Here is a 21,206-nt window from a genome sequence, read left to right as displayed (position 1 = left end):
TTCTCTTAGATACAGTGATGTCATTACTAGGACTGAGAGTGTTGTGAAAACATTGCTAGTATATATAAATTATGCTGGTGACACCAAACTGGGAGGGAAAGGTAATGCACTGGTTTATAGAGTCAGGATCCACTTAGGATTCTTTGGACTAGGGTGAACAGCCAGACTCTAATAAAGACTAACTAGAATAAAAACAAAGTCCTATATTTGGTTTCCAAATGTCAACTGCACCAAAGCAGTTTTGGAGAAATGAGGCTGGACTGTAGTTTGTGTGAAAAAAAAAAAGAGAAAACTTTGAATTTCAGTAGATGGCAAGCTCAGTATGAAATACGAGATTCTGGCCAAAACTAATTCAATTTTAGGCCACATTAACTGAGGCAATGTGCCTGGAACTAAGGAGGTGAAAGTTCTACAGTAATCTGGCATGGTCAGACCACATCTTGAAAAATGCATTCAGTTCTGAATACCACATTTTAGGAAAGTCAATGAAAAGTTGGAGGGCAACCAGGATGGTGAGAGGATTGTAGACTGTGTCATATGAGAAATGGTTGAAGGAACTAGGCATGGTTAGTCTAGGAAACAGAAAGCTCAGGGGAAGTGGGGCATGAAAGCTCTCTTCAAATATGTGGAGGACTGACCTTTGGAAGAAGGATTAGATTTATTCTGTGTGAACCTAGATAAACTAGATTTTTCAGGGACATTTTTTTTTTGCTCAATACTTGCTTTGCTCAATGCTTTCAAGTTTAAAATATAGTAAGAGGGGCGGCCAGGTAGCTCAGCGAGTAAGAGCACCGGTCCCAGTGTCAGGATGACCTGGGGATCAAATCCAGGCTCAGATACTTAGCACCACACCCAGAAATAACTGGCTGTGTAACCTTGAGCAAGTTACTTAACCCCAATTGCTTTTAAAAAAATACAACAATAAAATACAGTAAGGCTTTGGGGATATCTTGTATAAGGAAAAATATCCCCAAATGTAATGTATTAAGAGGTGGTGAGATCTTCAAGAAGAGGTTGTATGAACATTCCTCAAGGTGTGTTGTAGTGACAGTTCATTCAAATGCCAGCCTTGAGATGCTGAGTTTATGTGGTTCCCCAACATTCTACTATCACATATTCATATAAAACTAGCCTCATAATAATTTAGGGCAAAGAACTGTGTGGGGAGTCAGTCATAAGAATTGCAAGATAGAATGCTATCTCTATAGCTTAAGTGTGGTAAAATTCTTAGCTATTCAAAAAAAAATAAAGAAATCAAAGGAGACAAAATAAAACAATTTTGATTAGGTAAAGAGCTTTGCATACCAAATAGGAGAATAAGAATAAAATAGGAAAGACACAGTTTGGAAAACAATAGTTGATATCAACATTTTGATAAAAGTCTCATATCCATAGATGAATCTATCCATAGATAGATCTATAACCTAGATTTTATAATTTATAAAATCTTATAGTATATAAGAAAATAACACAAATTTATATGAATTTTTATTCCCCAAATAGATACATGTTCAAAAGATATGAACAGTCAGCTCTTGAATGAAGAAATACAAATTATAAATAAGTAAAAACAGGAAAAAGGAAGCAAAACTAATTCCTGGTAGAATGTTGGGTGGGGGAAAAAACATTAATATTGACCTGCTGGTGACGTTGTACATGTGCTCATTCTTTCTGAGAGGCAACATTATATTACTTGCACAAAGCCCTAGAATTCATTCTTTTTGATCCATTCATCCCACTACTAAGACTGTATTCCCAGAATACAGCAAATATATTAATAGCCGCATTGGAGAAAATCTGAGCAAATTTAGCATATGAATGTAACAGAATATTGTTAGAATATTATTATAGTATAAGAATGGATGAATGGGCAGAATTCAAATAAATGTAGGCAAAACAGGCACGAAGCAATACAATATGAAAAAAGTATAAGTGAAAGAACAAAAGGCTGGTCAATGAGTTTATAGATTGGAGCTCAATTACAAGACAAAAGTATGTGACACTGACATCTGTATAAAAACAATAACTTTTATTTTTTTAACCTGATCTGTCCTATCATTTAGTTAGTGTAGGGAGTTCCCACTAAGGAAACTTTTCCTTTTCAAATACAATTTATAATTTTAGTTTCTTGGGGGCAATGACAACATTAGTGACTTGCCCATGGTCTCATAGAGAGCAGGTGTCAGAGATGGGACTTGAAAACAGGTCTTCTTTGCTTTGAGGTCAGCTCTCTATCTTTTATGATATGCTAGCTACCCCCTCAATAATGAAATCTAAGTAGACAAAAATGAAATAATAGCAAGAACAAACATTTGGAAAAAGATGCATAAAAAGAAGAACAATTTCAAAGGGGACTCAAAAAAAGCAAAAAAAAACATGGTGATTTTTGTAACTTTGCACTCTCTATATAGTGGAAGTCTTACTATTTTCAGTACAATTTTGGTGGTTGTGGTTGTTTCTTATTTGTAAATTTAGATATTTGCCTTGTTGATGACTGCTAAATGTATAATTATAAAATAAGAAAATGTATGGAAAGGAAGAGCTTTGAATTTAGTGGAGGAAAAAACTGATCTACTCATGAACTATAGCATCATTTTTGCTAAATTATTGAATCCTGACATTTCTTAAAGTATTGTGGGGGAAGGGGTGTAGGGGAGTAGAGTAGATATGCATAGAAAAGAGCAAATGTACAGTGTACTGCAGTGGTCTCATGGCTCTATCTATTTGCTGTAAGGGTTATGGGATTTAAAGATCTTCCATGCCCCATTGGACTTGCTGACATAGCAGGAAGGGGCGGAGCAAGAGGAAGCGGAAGCCAAGCTAGAGTTCCTGCGGTGGCTAGCGGTGGCAGCGACGGTGGCAGCAGCAGCAGAGGCAGTGGCAGCGCGAAGCCCTTTTTGAGTTAGCCAGAATTTCTGCTAAGGACTCCTGCTGGGGTCGGAGTTGCTGGGAGTGAACTTCCCAGACGCTGGGTGGTTGCTGTGAGTGGGGAGAGGAGGACCTTTGCCTGAGGTAGCCTGTTCTGTTTTAAAGGCTTGAAAATGTGGGTGCTTTCTACTTTATCTACCTGTGCCAATGTCATAACTACTCTGATGGCTTTCACTTTCTGGTTTTGGGACTCAGTCTTTTGGTATCTTAATAAATTTTCTAGTTTATTCCCCCATATGGCAAGCATGATGTATTTTGTGATGGATAATTTTATCAGCATATCTGTAATCTCCATAGGCATTGTGAATATGGCATTGCTGATACATTTGCATATCTCCCACTCTGGCAAGACCTTTCTAAGGGGAATTTTCTTAAGTTTATAGCAGTTTGGCCAGTGTGTTCATAGGTTAGCAATCAATTACTAGACAAACGTATCTGAACAGTACTATCTTAAATTTCCACTCAACTAACTTTTAAACCTTGAAACTACTTAAAAGCATTTTTAGTTTATAGTCTATATTAACGGAATTTATAATTAGTCACTGGTGAGAGCTAAACTTAAACTATCTAATTTAACAGGCAGGAGGTTAACTGTGTTGCATTAGCTCTGTCATCTGATCAAAAGGTTGTCCCTAGTGGGAGGAAGAAGTAGTGTTTTCAAAGTTGAAAGAAACAAAATTGCTTATTGTTTGGGAAATGATAACTCAGAGACCATAAAATGAATAAATGTGTTTTTCTGTATTTCTATAATAAGTGGTTTAGTGAGCTGATATCTTAAAGGGAAACACTGTGCCTAATATTTGAGGAATTCTCCATAGTAACTCCAACACAAGTTACTAATTTAGAAAATAAGTATAGGTCAATGAAAAATAATTATGTCTATTTTATTTTATACAGTAGATGTGTCCCTGAAGAAAATGGTATATAAGTCAATGCATACTTTAAATTCACTAAGAAAGATTAGTACTTAAAGAACCCCAATTTAAAAGAACCTTTTTGTATCCTGTGTAATCATCATTTAATTGTCTGTTTTAAAAACCTGAATTTTCATATGAAGTGTTTGATCAAAGCAGGGTTGATTCAATAGTTTGAATCTATGAGCATGTTTGATTCGGTTCCAGAAAATTCTCTTTGACACTGCTACCCAAGGAATTTTCCTAACACTTGTCTAAGAACACATCATTAATTTACTGAAAACCTCCAATGGTTCAACATTGCCTATGAAATAAAAGCATGTATTACTGACTATGGCATTCAGGGCCCTCTTATTTCTGTCCTTCCCTTTATCATCTTCATGCCTCTGTTTTTGCCTTCTCACATACCTATAAAGGAGTCCATTTCCATATCTTGAAATTTCTTCCTTCCTTCAGGGCCCTACTCAGATTCTGCCTTCCCTAATTCTTTCTGCCAGGTGAAAGTGCTCCTTTCTCACAGCCTTTTTCCTGAATTATTCATCTGACTGAGCATTATCATGATGGTTAATATACTTCATGATAGCTACATTATGTAGGGTTTTAAAGTCTACAAAATACTTAACTTGTAGGCACCTGATAATGTAGGTAGTACAAGTATTATAACTCCCTTTTATAGATGTTAAAACTAAGATTCATAACTATTACTTTTTTTTATTTTTCTAAGATGCCCAACATCACACAACTAATGAATATTAGAAGAGGGACTTTAACCTAAGGCAACCCTGTTTCTACTACCCAGTGTTGTCTACATGTACTTTCTCCTCTGTCTGAAAGCTTCTTGAAATTGGGGACCATGTTATCCCTAACTATTTTTTGTCTTTTTTTAGGGCAATTGGGGTTAGGTGACTTGCCCAAGGTCACATGGCTAGTTTTTGTGTTAAGTGTCTGAGGCCGGATATGAACTGAGGTCCTCCTGACTCCAGGGCTGGTGCTCTATTCACTGTGCCACCTAGCCACCCCATATCCCTAACTTTTGTAAAGTAATGCACAAGCAGATTTCCAGAGGACTGCTGCTGTGAACAGCTTTCAAGTTCTGATTACATAGTATAGCAAACTCTCTATTCAACAGTAAATTAGAGCAAAACATTCACAGAAAATCAAAGTACAGCATTCGCAATATTACAACTTATCACAGAAAATCAAAATACATTATTCACCATGTCACAACTCAACAACTTATCACTAAAATGGCACATAGTTTTCACCAAAGTGGCCACATAGTTTTAAACAAAGTACATTCATTTAGTCAATCATAAAATCCTTAATTCAATTACAAAGTATAAAAGTTAAAGTTCTCCACCCCTAGGTCACAGTAAATCATTATCTTCTCAGTCAGTGCACAGTATCCAAGTGAAGTCTTCTTTCAGCTTGACTCAAGGCTGGCTCTCAGCTTCCATGATTCCTCTTCTATGGTCCCAGCTTCAACCATCACCTGGGTTCAAAGGAAGGCAGCTCCCAATTCCTTGTCCAGCTCCTTGTCCAGTTCTTTGTTCAGTTTCTGTTCCACATTGAAGTTCACAGTGTCCAGTCCACCTCAAGTCCTTCACAGTTCCTGTTTCTGGGACGACAAAGCTTGACAGAGCCACAATAATATTCATGCACATTACTGGCACCATCATCAATTCACTATCTGCCTGTGAAATCAACAAAGACCCACAAACAAGATCCAAGAGGTCAGAACAAATAATCAGTAAAGTCCCAGGACCTCTAAAACCCTCCTCCAGGATGTCTTTAAACATACAACCAGAAAATCCTCTTTCAGAGCTTCCAGTAAGGTCCCAGGGCTTATGTACAAAGTATCAAAAACATCAACAAAGATAGAACAAACAAACATAGAGTGCCGGGATACCACAAGTTTTCTCCTCCACCATCATCACATTTCATCGTGAGTCCCTAATGTCCCAGGTAGTTTTCTGGTCCATGAAAATATCTTCCCTTGGACATTCTGGAATAGGTCTTATTCTTAGGGCAGTTCTGAAGGGGCTTCCTCCTAGTATATTTACTTCTCAGGTTCCTAATCACTTGCAGATATTCCTAGGTAGTTCTGGAGTATGTCAGCAACAAAACTCGGTACAATTTAGTACAACCTCCAAAATTTGTTTTTCTAATAACTAGCTCATGTGGTGAAAACCAGCTTGAGTCTTATGGTCCTAATCCTATTACCAACAATGCTATAAGAATGTCAAATTAGGAACCCATAATTCACCCAGGACTTCAGAGAATTTCAGGTTTTACATATCATTTGCTGTCTTAATCTTGGCCTAAGTTTTACACCTGATACGGACATTTTCATCAAGTGTATACACACACACACACACACACACACACACACATACTTCTAGTTCTTAAAGAAAACAGTATGATCCTGTTGCTCTTTCAAGATTTACAATGCTGTTCAATTAGAAAACTTTTAACATCTTTATCCTATTCCCTCCTTTTGACGATATTATCCCCACATCGCTCTGAAAGAATGAGAAACTCTAAGGACCTAATCTTATACATGAATGTATAATTATTAGCAAGTAGAAGGTAAGTCCAAGAAGTCATTTCCTTAATTGTTTAGGATATGAAATTGACTACAAATTCAGATTGACATAGTAAGATTTTTCATACTCACATCTTATTATGGTAACTCAGAGATGTTTCCATATTACTCTATTAATTAGTAGATTTAGTACTACAAAAATAAAAAAAAAACTTCTACATTTCACCTAAGCTGATTACAGAAATTTGCTGCAAAAGGAAAAAGGGATATGGTTATCACCATATCAAGAGTGTCACCTCAAGGGTACAGACCAACATTACACAAGCCATAAGAGGGGAAAACCCCTTAACTCCATTTGATTTGTAAACATCATAGTTAATCGCCAATTATACAGCAAAGTTCCACATCATTCACAGGTTGTGATACCTGGTTCACAGTTAATGAGGGGTTCCTGGAATGGTCTGTTCAGAAAGGATACAGCACAATGGAAAATGACTCAAGAGGATCTTGCCTTAACCTATGCCAAGATCATTCCCTCAGCTTTTCACAGGGACAAATATCCACATGTAGAAGTTCCCAGACTTCACTCTGGACAGCATAAGGTATTTCCTTTGAATGATGCGTTATTGGTTTAATAACAATTTAGGCAATCATAATTGAAATCAAAGCTTAGAACAGTATCAATTTCAGTCCCATAAAATTTTACCTCAAAAAGCAAAATTTCATAAATCATAGCTTAGGTCTAAAATGTCATTATTCTTCTCATGCTTTAGTAACAGCTAACAATGAACAAATATAAGGATATTTCATTTATCCTTCATTTATAAATTAAGAATAGTCACAGTCTGAACACATTCAGTGAATACCTGATAGTTTAATCAACCCCTTCTCCCTCCCCCCAGAAAAATACTGACTATAGCAGATCTCCAATCCATATTGCCTGTTCTTCCTTAAGGCCAGGTTAAAATCTTTGAATCTAAGGTCTATTGTCACTAAGTTGGCTCAAACATGTAACTTCAAAACATATTTATTGACATATACGATTTAATAATTTTCATAAGTGACAGCCAAATAATCTCAGATAAAACTCACTTTTTTTCCCCACTTCTTTTGGAGAGGGGAAGGTAGGGAAATTGGGGTTAAGTGACTTGCCTTAGACACAACACAAAACTAGCTGTGTGACCTTGGGCAAGTCACATAGTACCCCAAGGCTCATTAAAATATTTCAGCATTTATAGAAACATTCAAACCACAATTTGTAAATTTACAGTAGAGAAAACAAATTTAGTCTCTAATTATTTTTACAATGCCATTAATTCCTTGCAGACTGATAACAAAGATTCCCTTCCTTCTTATCTGTGTCTCTTGTTACTTGACTAGAGTTAGGAAGACAGATAGAAAGACTTTTTTTTGAAAGTTCCTCAGAAAAAAAAGTTCTTTTACCTTTGGCTTATCAGGCCACAGGAAGAAGTTAGTTTGATTTACCAAAAAGATAGACACAGACAAAGGGACAGGGTAGACACATAAAAGCACTACTGATAAAATTTTTCCTTCTTATCTCTCACTGAAAGTTTTAATCAAAAAGTTTGTCAAAGTCACTGTTTAATATTCTAAATAACTAGATTGATATCATATACCAATAAATAGTTGCAATAATTAGAGATCTTTTGAAGCTCCACCCTTCTTAAGGGTGCTTTTTACTTTATGCCTCTACCAAGGCATTTTTAGAGCTCTATCCTTAATCATCCGCCTTTGAATGGGAAATTTCCCCTGTTCTCAGACCTAACTCTCCTAAGAATATATCCATCAGTTTACTAGAGTTGCCCCTTATGGCACCTTCATCAGGGACCACTAGCTTCTAAGAAAGTATCTTTCTGGACGCATGGATTAGGAAAAGATGGAGGTCCAGGGAGGGTTCATAGGTGGAAGATCATAGGTGGAAATCTTTACCAGAATGCTCCAGAGTGTTTATTTGGCAAAGGTCCAGCTGTCACATGGAGATTTGCAGTCTTAGTCCCTTCATGGTTGACAAAACTGCTACAGTGGAATAAAAAGGAAGCTGATTTTTATCCAAATGGTGTATTTAGCAATGCATGCGGTTACAAAATGAACTGAGTCCAAGGTTCTTGGCAAATCAAATACTTATTAGTTTCATTTTCCACAGTTAATATTCATTTTGGAAGGAATGAAAAATAGGAAACATAAGATTATAGGGATTGAGATATCTGGTTTCTCATTGATAAAGAAGAGTCAGGAGACAGTGAGCTGAGAGGGAAAGGGGTATTATTGTGACATTATTTAAGTCAGGTGACCGTGGGGAGGGGGGCTACTCTTTTGAAACCTCTTAAATTAAGTGCCTTACATGGAGTTGAAATTTAAATGGTGGATAGAAGCAAAATGGAGTCACTAAAATTAATTTTTAATGTAACAACATGGAGCTTTTCCTAAGGAACTAGATCAAAGGTTGCCATTTGATGAATGAATGAATGATATACTCCATGGGAAGAGCATATTGAAAGGAAAAGATAACTGAGACTTCTGAAATAGAACAAGATTAAAAGTAAAAAAAAAAAAAAACCCAAAAATAACATTTCCTGTTACTATTGTCGACTCAGTGTCAGCAAAATGGAAGAGTGAGGGACTTTTGGATCTGAGTCTTAAAATATTCAGAAGTGTCTTTATTTATTTGGAAAAATCTTATAGCTAGTGGTCAGTCCCCTCAAAATGGCTTTTCTTTGTATACTTTGGAACTATTGTTGGTTATTTTAGGAAGGATTATAGTTTCATTGATTTAGAAATATATAAGGCAGCTTGAGGGTCATGTAGTACAACTCCCTTATTTTGCAAATGAGGATACCGAGACCCAGAGGGGTCAAATGACTTGTTACATAGGGTGCTGGGGCTTGGATTTGAACCTATGTCCTATGATTTCAAGTCTAGTGACATTCTACTCGTCATGACCTTGCAGATAATTCTGTTCCCTCACTGAGAGTTAAGTCCTAGATCTAAAACCTAGAGTCCTTGTAAATTGGTCATTTAGTTCAACCACTTCATTTTACAGAGGAAGAAACTGAGGACCCTAAAGATCAAGTGAGTTGGTCCAGGTCATATAGGTTCAAAAAAGCAGAGGTAGTTAGAGCTTAAATCCAGGTCTTCAGCCTCTTAAATCTAGCAGGTTAATAATAAAGATTTCAGTGAAAGGGAAGAAAGACTGATTAATATTTACTCATGTTTCTTTTCAAGGACAGAATCACAGAAAGACCTTGAAGGTTCCATAGAAATCATTAAGTCTATTCTACCCTATCTATATTTACAAATGAGGAAATTGAGTCCTAGAGAAATGAAATAATTAAACCAAGATAAAATACATTTAAAATATTAGAAGAGCTGGGTTTCAAACCAGATGCAATGTTCCTTGTAGTATAACACATTGCCTCTCAGTGTAGGATAATTCCAATAACAAATACAGGACCTAAATAATTGTGAGATCAAATTAAGTGTGAATCTGTGAGATACAAGGCATAGATTGTGGTCAAAACATATTGTAACAGAGAAAAATGTCTTATATCTAACATAGGCTTCAAATATTATTAAACTATTTAATGAACATTGCCTGTAATTATTCCCCACTACTTAGCTCAATCCTCTCTTCTTTCTATTAAAAAAATATTTCATTTAAAATAGAAGCTAAAATATGTAATGAACTTTTACTCTAATTATTTCACAGTTCTTTCTTCAAATCCTTCCTTATTTCCACTCTGCAAAAGTGTTATGTAGAAGAAAGTAGAATTTGGCAGCTAGTCTGGATTTTAGAAGTTTATGAATTGTAGATAGTCAGACTTGCAATCCTCTATCGTGTGGTTTGATTTCTTTTTAATTAAATTTAATCAAAACAACCATGATCTAAATTTAATATGAAAAAGAAGGTAATGACTTTCATAAAAAATCTCTGAATATTTTGGAGATAAACGTGACCTCTACTGTGTCCCTGGAGAAACTGAGGCCTATAGAGCTTAGGTGGCTTAACTAAGATTATTGGGCAACTTCTCCTAGAAAGATAACATTTGATTTCTGAAAATAGTCTTTAGTTTTTTAACAAGATTGTTCATTATATAGATCCAAGGGGGAACATAAAAATTTTGGTTGCTCTGCTAACTGAAAAATTCATGCTCTTCTAATACTAGGGCACCATTTAAATTCTCTAGCATCCCCTCCCCCCCACTCCCCCAAAAGAAAAATTGCTAGCTAATAGAAAAGTATACAACAGAACAAAACTCAGGAACCTTCCAGTTGGGACCTGGCTAAGGCAGTACTTCATTGGAATTGGTCTTTATCCCATTAATGACAAAACATTTCCTCTTGGGATATAAGCAAAGATAACTTTCATTGTATATTTAAGCAGTTATTAACTTTAATACACTAGTTAAATGGAAAAAAAAAAACCCCAAAACATTTACAGAGTTGGGGAAGAGGGGCCTGTGGAGGAATGAGAATGGGGAGTAGCCTAGATCTGTGTTTTCCTCAGTGTAGGGGAATCTTGGTGTGGAAATTCCTTCCACCAATGCCAATAAGTAACTCCTTTGTAACTCACTTACAATCTTAACAAGCTGCCTAGATGTTTTACACATAGTCACACAGCTACTATGTGTCTTGGGAGGACTTCCATTCAGATCTTCATTCCCAGGCCAATATATGCCGGTGTATTTACCATGCCATGCTAACTTTAGAGAGAAATGTATACTTTAAATCTGAAATACTGGAATTTTATCCATGACACTTTTGAGAGTCCAACTCATGTCTTTTCCGCTCTTAAACAGAACTATTATGAACCCACAATTATTGGGAGAACAGCAATGAGATTTTTATTGTTGCTGTTATTACCATTTTTCTAAACCTGTTTCATCAGTTTAGGGAACTATGGAAACTTTCTCCACTTGATTCAGATCAGCAGCTCAGCCACAACTTAGAGTCTTAGAGTGGCACCCACGGCCACATAGCTGGTTTGGGTCTGAACCGAATTTATGCAGGCAGCACGTACCTAAACACCTACTATGTGCTAGAGACTGATGCTTGGCAATACAAAGAAAAAAATGCAAGTCCTTGCCCTGGAAGTATTTGGAATTTCGGGTGCACAAATCCCTCTTATGAGGCAGATAAATAGCTCTTTTTTTAAATTATAGAGAGCTGCTAGGGACTAGGGACTTACACGGAGTCACACAAGAAGTACTTGTCAATATGGGACCGGAATCTGTATCTTATTGACTCTGAAGCTGGCTAAGCCATGTTGTCTCAAATATAAAGTTAATATGGAATAATATTTCATAGGTACATAGCAATTTAAACTTTTGTTATGATATATTTAGATACTTATAGTACTTCAAATTTTACAGATTGCTTGCCTCATACCAACTCTTTGAGGTAGATAGTAGAAATGCAATTATTATACTCATTTAGTAAGATAGTAATATATATATATATATTATAAATGAGTATACCCATATTATATAATATATACATATATATATATATATATTATATAAATGAGTATACTCATTTAGTAAGTAAGATAGTAAGACTGAGCCACAGAGAGGTTGTGTCACATGTTGAGTAAGTCTATAAGCCAGGACTCAAACCTAGATCTTTTATAAGACCAGTATTTTTTATTTCCCTCCTCAATTTTTTTTTCTCAGCCTTCATCACTATGCCTTAACTGTAGTGTCACTCTGGAATCTGGGTCTTCTCCTGGCTTTGTTTCTGACTTCACATACTTCCCCCTTCTCCCTCAAGTTACCTTCAGGGGGCTCAAATGAGGTAAGGGATATAAAACACTTTGCATTTGTATAACTGATATGCAGATTATTGTTGTTATCATTATGGCTAGTTCCATGCCTCCAGTGACCAGGCCTCCAATCTAGTGTGGACTTTATTCCCTGAACAATCAATTGCATACCCTGTAAGCTCAAGTAATGTTTACATAGCAATATGAGGGTGTGCTGGTAATTACCTGGACTTGGGGAAAAAAACCCATAAATATGCTTTTAAGTTTAATTTGAATTATTAATACTTTATTAAGTCTAGACAACTAAGGAAACAATAAATTAAACCCTTATTTCTGAGTTGTAATTGGTCACATTGAAAATTTAACAACTCTCACATATCAGAGTAGTTTCCAGCACAACCCCGAAGACCTTCTTTGCCCTCCCTTCAGGACTCTTTTATAGATTATCTTTCTCCATTAGAATGTAAGCTCCTTGAGGACAGGGACTATCTTTCTATTTGCTCGTATATGTATTTCCTGGGTTTAGTACAATACCTAGCACAAGATGAGTGCTTAATAAATTTTTGTTTCTTGTTGTCTCTCATAGAATTTAGAGATGGAAGTGATCTTGGAAACCAATTCATCCAACCAACTACCTGGAAGTCAGAATGTACCTTGCTCCCTTTTGCCATTTCTATATTCTCTCAAGCTGTTGTCTGATTGACTTTCCTAAAGCATAAGTCTGACCATATTACTCTTCTTTTCTCCTCCTACCCCCAACTCAATAAACTCTATTTATTCTCTATTACCCCCTTTTTTCCCCTTTTTTGTTTTTGAAGCAGAAAAGCAAGGCAATTGGGGTTAAGTGACTTGCCCAAGGTCACACAGCTAGTGTGTCAAATATCGGAGGCCATATTTGAAGTTAGTTTCCTCTTGACTCTAGAGCCTGTGCTCTATTCACTGCACCACATAGCTGCCCCTCTCTATTACCTCTAACATCAAATTTAAGCTCCTCTGCTTGCCATTTAAAGTTCTTTACAACCATGCTCTTTCCTTTCCCAATCTTCCATATTTTTCCTTCCCACACCCTGCAATTTAATGGTGTTACTCTACTTGCTACTCTTCACACAAAGCACTCTGTTCCATCTTCATATCTTTGAACTGGTTGTCCTCAGTGATTGGAATGCTCTCTCTCCTAACTTCAGTCTCTTAGAATCCCTGGTTTCCTTAAATATTTAGCTCAAATGATAGAGCAGAAAGGTGCTAGTGCCTTCCCCATTAGGTTATATTGTATCTACTTTGTATGTAGCTTTTACATAGCTATTTATGTATTTGTCTCCCTCATTAGATTGTAAAATTTTTGAGAGATGGGACTGTTTTCAATTATTGTTTATACATCCTCACCCTGCCTGGCAAGTAATAAATATTTAATAAATGTTTGTTGAATGAGCGATTGATCAACATAGAGAAGGTAAGTGTCTTAAGCATTTTCACCCAGCTAATCTAAGGTAAATCAGAACTAGAGCTAAGATCCCCTGATTTTCAGTTTAGTGCTTTTCTTGTTACACCATTCATCTCAACTCTATTTTAAAAAATAAATTAAGCTGATTATAATACTTAAGCTTGAAGACTTTGGCTAAGGCTGAATTTCATATGATCACAGAATGACAGCAGTACACTTCCCTAGAGCTTATTAAGTCCATTTCATAAACAGTGGTGCCCATTCTTCTGGTCTTTTCCACTTACCAAGCTCCTACAGAATGTGAACACCAGCTTGAAAAGAGTAAATATTTTGGTAACTTGCAATTCTACAGTATTGTTGTAGACTGGGTCAGAATGTGTGGTTTTTGTTTTGTTTTAAGGAGCATTGCTCCTTAGGAGAAATGAGTTATCAAAGATTGTATGTATTTCTTGTGTCAAGTTGGATGCTGTGGTGCATTTCAGCTAATATTTTAGCCTCAGTATCAGTTATCTTCAACTCTCTGATGCCAAAAATGCCTGGATAAGAGCTATGCTAGAAAGAAGAGTGGCACAAATTGGGAAACTTCACCAAGGAACAGGTTTGAGGTGAACAAAAATAACATTAAGTTTGCATTATCATGAAAAAAAGAAATCATTTGATAATAATGGGGTATGGGCTCTCCCCCCGCCCCTTTTCCCCTTTGAACTTTCCCATGAATTTCAGGAAGCCAGCCCCTGCACCCAGATCCCTGGAATTTGTTTGAGGCATCAGCTCATTCCAGTATAATCCTTTCAACTGTCCTTTCATTGTGTCCCCTCCCTCAATTCTCTATTATCCCCAACCCAGCCCAACCCTTCATTCTCAGTTATCCCTACCCCAGGCTGTTTGTCACTCCTTAATCCTATCCAAATCTTCCCACAATCTTTTCCCCTATAAAACATTAGCCTTTTCTCTATCAAATATGCACTAGGAATCTTGCCCACCCCAACCAGTGTTGCAATAAACTTACTACTTAGATTGAAAGAAGGCTTGAGTGGTCACATTCTTTCAAGGCAGAACCTTGCCCTTTGCCCTTGTATTTTGGAGTTCCCAAGTGTAATGTTAATGGAAGAGGAAGATCTTCCCTGTCCATTAGAAGAACTTTGTGACTACACGTGTCCCCCTTTCCCTTGGAACAGGAGCCGTGTTCCCAGGTCTAAAGGTACACCAGTATTTCAGTCATGGATGTCTTGCTGTTTTTATGGATGTGATACATCCTGAGTCCCATGGAGCCCATTGGGGGAGGAACTTACCTAAGGAGGAGTTTATTTAGGATTTGTTTGGGTTGTAGGAAGACTTTCACACCTTTTGGTATTAAGTTAATTAGGCACTGAGTCATGAGGGTTGTGGTGCCTTCTGTCTCTGAGGCTATTAGTTGAAAACTATATATACTGGGAAGTTGATATTTTATTTTGGGGGTTCACTCATGAGAAGGACCTTCGGATTCCCTGGATGGGGGAATCATTGTAGTATCTTTGCCAAGAAAACACCAAATGGGGTCACAAAGAGTCTGAACAACAACAACAAAACAAGAACAACAACAACAAATATCTCTCCACTACTCCATGATGCTTATACTTTTCTCATCAAAAGCTGTCTAAGTAATTGTGCAGGAAAAAGGGAAAGGAAAAAAGAGGAAAAGAAAGAGAAAAAAAGAAAAGAAGTTATGAATATAAGAATCCAGAAAATTATAGGAAGATTTGAATGAGCTGACATAGAATGATGTAAGTGGATCCAGGAGGACAATATAGTCAATGACTAGCAACATAAATGAAAAGAACAATAAAATTAATATCCTGGATATTAATTACATTAATATCCATATTATTAATATGGATAAATAATCATTAATAAAATGTATTATGAATAAATTAATCAAGCTTGTCCAACCCCCCCAAAAGAGATTCAAATATGTATTGCCTTCCCCCCATTTTTTTCAGAGGTGGAGGGTCTTGGGGGTGTGAAATGTTGCGTTACTATCAAATAGAGTTGATGTGTTTGTTGGTTTTGAAAACTTTTCTTCTCTTTTGTTTTCAATTTGTGTTGCAAGGAAAGGCCTGTTGGGGAGGGTTTGGGCAAGAGGACAGTCATAAATGAATTTATACAAAGACAAATATCAATGAAAAAGAAAAAAGCAGATTATTTTTTAAATGGTAAAATATTAGTAATGGAACTTAATTATGTGTCATTTTTGTCTATGACTATATTCGACATAAAAACAACAAACTCGAAAGTGAAAAACTTAGCAGACATCTAGTGATATACAGACCAAAATCAAGCTGAATTGACTGGTGCATTAATTCATTTATTTTCATTAATTCATTTATTTTTTTCACTGAAATAGTTTGTTAATTATGCTTCTATTGTCTTCCTTTACACAAAACAGTTTTTGTGTTGAGCTCTGATTCCTGTTTATTAAAAGGTACTGTCATTTATGGAAAATCTATAAATGTGTCAAGGTATCCTTGAAGAAAACAAGTAAAGGGAATAGGAAAGTTTTACAAAAAAAAATTCTGCTGCATTTTTAGTCACACAATGGAAAAGTGCTGAAAATCCAAGATTGTAGTGGGTTTATTAATTGTTCATTGCAAAAAATAAATATGTAATTTTATGTAGATAAATCACACATCAGATTGATATTTAAATTTTATTTATAAAATTTTTTATATATATTTAAATTTTAAAGAATTTAACTCAAAAGAAGAAATAGAGCCCTAAAGTTTTTCCTCTAGTAAGGGGTCACTTTTATATGTATTAAGATTAGCTCTGTTCAATAGTTCTCTAATTGTTCTGCTTCAAGGAAGGCATAAAAGAGGAAGCTGTATGAACATTAGCTTAATGTGTTTACTGAAATCATGGAAGACTTCCTATTCAGGGTCCACATGGAAGAGGAATTATTTGTAGATGGTAAGGTCCCATTTGTTCACTACATTGTGTTCTTTTTACTTAACCCCAGGAAATTACAACACTATCTATTTTGTTGTTTTGGTTTGTTTTTATTTTTTCAGACTATGGCAATGGAAAGCATTCAATGTATGAAGTAGTAAAGGTTGTGCCAATACAGTGTTCAGTATTTGAAATGGTATTGGAAAGATTTGATTCACAAAGACCATAGGAAGGGGGTTTTATGCTCTATTTTGGTGGGACCTATATTTTAACATAAATGTTCTTCCAGAGATGTTGTATGGGAGGGAATTTTGGAATGTTACACTCTCCAAAGAACCAACCTTTGTAGATAAGCCAAAGGTCAGTGGAGGGATGAAAGGTGGGCATAATTAAGTGGCAGCATATATCCAACAATGGTTTTCATTACAGAAATAGAAGAAGAAACATTCATCCTGAAAATGAATCATGTGGAAAGAAAAGGAGGTGGGCTGGCCAGGAAGTGAGGGAAAGAGATAAACGATGGACCTTTTGAATGCTGTACTTGTACCCAGGAAATATAAAGAGGCCTAGATGAAGGCCTCCAGTAGAATGTACAAGAATCATATAGGATGAATCATGGATAGATTATTTTTTACTCTGATGGAGGGATTACAAATATCATGAGGACTATTGTAATGGCAGCTATGTGGCCCAGTGGATCGAGGGCTGGGACTGGAGGCAGGAAGACCTGGGTTCAACTCCAACCTCAGACAGTTTCTCATCTGTGCTATCCTGGGCCTCTGTCTATCTCAGTATCTTTGATTGTGAAATAAGGACAATAATAGTACCTACCTCCCAGGGTTGTTGTGAAAATCAAAAGCAATAATATTTTTAAAGTTCTTACAAAAGTGCCTGTAACATAGGCAAATATTTAATAAACACTTCTTTCCTTCCTCCACCCCCTCAACTGATACTCATACTTCCAGAATCATTTTCCTCTTCAATCCATTCTCTCTGTATTTGCCCACTTAATATTCTTGGGATATAAGTAATCCCCTTGTTCCTAATAATCCTAAAACCATAGATGAGTAAAATGATATATACCTATAGACTACCTATTAATTCTAGGACAGAAAAAATCCTTCATCTTAGTGTTTAAATGTTCTGTAGTCTGATACCCACCCTTTCCTGATATTTAATATTTCTTTTCCTTCACAAACTCTGTGTTTAGGTCCAATTGGATTACTTGTGTTCTCTAAACTCAGGATTCCCTCTCCCATCTCCATTCCTTTGCATAGATTATTGCCCATGAATGCTCACTTCTCTCATCTACCTCTTAGAAATAGAATTCCTAGTTTGCTTCAATGTCAGTCTCATATGCCAGCTCCTATATGAAGCCTTTCTTGATTCACTCAATTGTTACTATTCCTTCTACTTGAAATTCTCGTATTTTTGCTTATCTGTGTAAAAGTTGTGTTCCTAGAAGAGCAGACATTCCTAGAAGTCAAAGATTTTCGTCCTCCTGTATCTCTAGTAAATAAAAGTCTCCTAAAAATGCTTTTTGTGTTGAATTGACAAGATCATAAATTTGTTTAAGTATTGAAGTGTTAGGATTCCTAGTGAAGAATGGAATTCTGGAGGAATGGGGAACAAGGCAGACAAGTTTTAAAATGAGGTGAGGAGGAGGAAGAACTTGAGAAAGGTCCAGAAAATAAGCTGCTTGTTCTTTCCCGCAATACTCGTGACCAGAAAATATTGGGTATCTGGGAAATCCAGGAGAAATTGCTATCCAATGGGCACCAAAATCATGGAGGAGAGTTTAGAAAATGGAAGTGAGAGGTAGCTAAAGATAAGTTACAAAACTTTCACCATGGGGATGGTCTTGGTTATCTATGTCCAAAATGATACAGTTAGCCATTGTTAAGAGGACATGACTTACAGTGGTTAGTATAGATCTTCTCTGAATTTTTGCTTAATTTTCTAGCCAAAACAGTGAAAAATATTCACTAGCTAACCAAGATTAGGGGTTCAGTCTATGGTTATAGGCAACAAGGTGGCATAGTGGATATGGTGCTAGTCCTGGAATCAGGAGAACCTGAATTTGAATCTGGTCTCAGATACTTACTAGTTGTGTGACCCTGGGCAAATCGCTTAATCATGTTTGCCTCAGTTTCTTCATCCATAAAATAAATTGGATAAGAAAATGACAAGCCACTCCACTATCTTTGTGAAGAAAACCCCAAATGGGGTTATGAAGAGTTGTACATGACTAGCTGACTAAGCAACAACAATTATGGTTAAAGAAAATAGAAGTGAGCCATGTAAGGATTAAACTTATCTTCATATTTGCGCCATTGATTTTTCCAGCCAACCCAGATAATAATGAATCATTCACTCCCACTTGAAGATGTCTCTGATGTTTCATTGTGGAGTGGGAATTTACATACATTCATGTAAATGTATGGATGGTTCTGTAAATAGTTTAAGAACTATATTTCTAAACACAAATATTTAAAAGAAGCTATAATTTTAGATTATAATTATTTCTGGATTTAACCTCCATTAAACCTTTTAAATCAAAGTTCCTTAACCTTTGTTGTTTCATAGACCTTTTAGCAGTCTGGTGAAACTTCTGGACCCCTTCTCAGAGTAAGGCTAGCTATAAGTGTTTTCCCCTTGTCAGGCATTGTGTAAGAGACCAGGGATGCGAAGAAAAAATGATGCAGTCCTTGCCTCTGAGGAGTTAACACTCCAAAGTGGACAACATCACAAATATTAAATATAGGCAGAATAAATCCTAAGTCATTTTGTGGAAAGGCATTAACAGGTGGGGGATATGGCAAAGCCTCATGAAGAAGGTGGTAGGTAAAGGAGCTAAGCTTTGAAGGTTACCAGAGATTCTAAGAGGATAAAGTATATCCCAGGCATGGGAGGACAACCTGTGCAAAAGGTAAGGAAACAAGAAGTGGATTGTTAAGACTTAGGAAGATCAAGAAAACATATAAAGTACTTGGCAAATGTCAAGGTGCTATGTAAAATGTGAGCTATTGTTATCATTATTATGGCTGCCAGGGGCTACATTTTTCAGCCATACCAAGTCTGCTAAGTGTTAGAGGAATTGTGATCTGAAGAGATGGAAAAAGATTGTACCCACAGGAGTGAAATCCTGGGATCTTGATGTATTGGAACATAATCTTTGAATCTTTGAATGTCCCTGGGTTGCTCCTCAAGGCAGATATGTCCCCATACTTTCCCCACATCCATTTCACAGCTGCAAGTTCATGATGTTAATAGCGTAACTTGACCGCTTTCAGGTCCATTTCCTGTTTAAGGGTCATCTTGAAGCAAAAGTGCTTGGGAAGCTTTTTCAGTTCAGGCCAATGAATCACCCAAATTTAACTGCAGCCAGCAATTTTTCCTACTTGCTTCCAATCAAGGACCTCCCAGATGACTATAAACAGAAGTTTGGAGGAGATGACCATCCCCACCCATCTCCGCTTTATTCTTTGAGGTTGAGAAGTTTGGTTTTAGGTAAAGTTGAGCTTGAATTGGAGAAAGCCTTCTGGGGGGAGAGGGTAATCACAGCTTGCTGGATGGGAGTTTGTGCTTGTCCAGTTGAGCATTTGAGCTTAGCTTTCAGACTTCTCACTTCACTGGATTCACATACCTTTGGCCAACTGTCTTTACCTCCAATCCTTTTCTCTGGACCTGGAGCTGTGCTTAGGGGATCTTGATCTGCATAAATTGAAAACATTTAGTTCTCGGATAAAACAGGCATTTATGTTTCTACCATTTTTTTGTAGTGTGATCAAGGAGAGATTGCTGAAATATTGTTCATTATTCAACCGAAATCAGCAGAACCCTTTCAAATCCTGATGATTAACAATGTTGCCACTTTTCCCCACCAATATTTTTCAGCAACCCATTGTTTATTCATTTGTTTGTTCATTCATTTAACTTCTGTTCTTTAAGCACTAGAGCACAGTCCTGACATTTAGATGTGTCTGCATTGAACAAAGCATTCTTTAAACCTGAAAGACTTATGTATATGTGAGTTATTATTACAAGCCTTGTTAGTTTCTTTTTTTCTTATCATTAGTGATACCTTTTGTTTATTAACATAATATTTACTTATTAATACACCCCTTTTCCTTCTGTTTGCAGAGAGCTTTCTATTTCAACAAAGATTAAAAATGAAAGGGAAAAAATTAAAAAATGAATCAACCATTAACAGTGTAACACAACCATTTTCTATGTATGTGCGACAGTACATGCAATATTCCACACTAATGTAATAAATTGTTCCCTATCTCTGCAAAGAGGGAAGGGGAGGTGTATTTTTCAATGTTTTTCATTCTTGGTCATTATACTGAATTACTCACCATCCAGTTTTCTTTTTCTTTCTGTTCTTTCTCTTTGTAGGGCAGCTAGATGATGCTATGGACATAGTGCCAGGGCTGGCATCAGGAAGACCTGAGTTCAAATTCAGCCTCAGGAAATTACTAGCAATGTGACCCTGGGCAAATTACTGAACCCTATTTGCCTCAGTTTCCTCATTGGTAAAATGAGTTGGAGAAAGAAATGGAAAACCACATCAGTATCTTTTCCAAGAAAAATGGAATCACACAAACATCAGATATGAATGAACAAGTCACAGTGTATATGGCCTTCCTGGTGCTGGTTATTTCATATATA

General features: G+C 36.4%; 1 long non-coding RNA gene across 3 annotated transcripts in view; it reads left to right on the top strand.

Annotated features, from left to right (window-relative positions):
* LOC138172590 (uncharacterized) overlaps window positions 1-21,200 on the top strand; it is a 118,531-nt gene extending 97,331 nt beyond the window's left edge. The window contains exons 3-4 of one of the 3 annotated variants that reach the window (XR_011171166.1): window positions 12,078-12,198; window positions 20,934-21,200. This is a non-coding gene — a long non-coding RNA (uncharacterized lncRNA). Of the gene's footprint in view, window positions 1-12,077; window positions 12,199-12,752; window positions 12,937-20,933 lie in introns of those variants that run through there. The other 2 variants (XR_011171167.1, XR_011171168.1) reach the window with 2 other exon arrangements.
* Window positions 21,201-21,206: the final 6 nt, after the last annotated feature.

Source organism: Petaurus breviceps, unplaced genomic scaffold (assembly GCF_028583685.1).
Source record: "Petaurus breviceps papuanus isolate PSGF00001 unplaced genomic scaffold, PetGlider_PUasm1.0 551, whole genome shotgun sequence".
In the NCBI taxonomy this organism is placed as follows: domain Eukaryota; kingdom Metazoa; phylum Chordata; class Mammalia; order Diprotodontia; family Petauridae; genus Petaurus; species Petaurus breviceps.
The sequence above is the reverse complement of the archived record's forward strand: the minus strand, read 5'-3'. Positions and strand labels throughout refer to the sequence as shown.